Genomic DNA, 583 nt, shown 5'->3' on the forward strand with positions numbered 1-583 from the left:
GGGTGGCATGTCCGTCATGTACACTGTGTTAGCTGTAAACAGCGGGGGGGGGGAGAAAAGTTAGTTCAGGAGGAATCAGTTAGCTGTAGAAAGAACTTAGAAAAAGGGCCTTAACGAGGTCCCAAAACTTGGAAAAATGGATTTTATGAGGTCCCCGGAAGCCTTCTCGATCCCCAAAATCCTAGGAGTTACTGAGTTTTAAGGTACTTAACATGTTTGCCAAATTTCGCCACAATCCGCTAACCCAACTATGAGTTATGGACTTTTATGGCTTTTTTTATGGTTTTGATAGAGGGAACTGAGACATGGAAGGTGTTATCGTCCCGAAATCGAAGAGAAAAGGACAGTATAGCAGAGAGCCAGTCGTTCCGAGAACGAACATTATAAGTTCAGGATTAAATCCGACCCGGGCGGCGCTCTACCAAATAGGCTGGTTTGACACAATCTCATATGTGTTTAGAGATCGAACAAAAACTTACCAGGGGGTTGATTAGGGAACGTAGCAAAGGGTGGGGCCCAGCCATAGTAGCCTTGAGGTGCAGGGGCATAGGCAGGGGGCGGGGCTTGGTACCAGGGTCCTGTG

General features: G+C 47.3%; 1 long non-coding RNA gene across 1 annotated transcript; it reads right to left on the reverse strand.

Moving 5' to 3' along the window:
- Positions 1-583, reverse strand: LOC113473510. The gene is made up of 2 exons (XR_003395465.1): positions 480-583; positions 1-32 (listed from the first exon to the last, which is right to left on the reverse strand). It is a non-coding gene; the product is annotated as an uncharacterized LOC113473510 (long non-coding RNA).

This window comes from Diaphorina citri, unplaced genomic scaffold (genome assembly GCF_000475195.1).
Source record: "Diaphorina citri unplaced genomic scaffold, Diaci psyllid genome assembly version 1.1 scaffold37899, whole genome shotgun sequence".
Taxonomy (NCBI): domain Eukaryota; kingdom Metazoa; phylum Arthropoda; class Insecta; order Hemiptera; family Psyllidae; genus Diaphorina; species Diaphorina citri.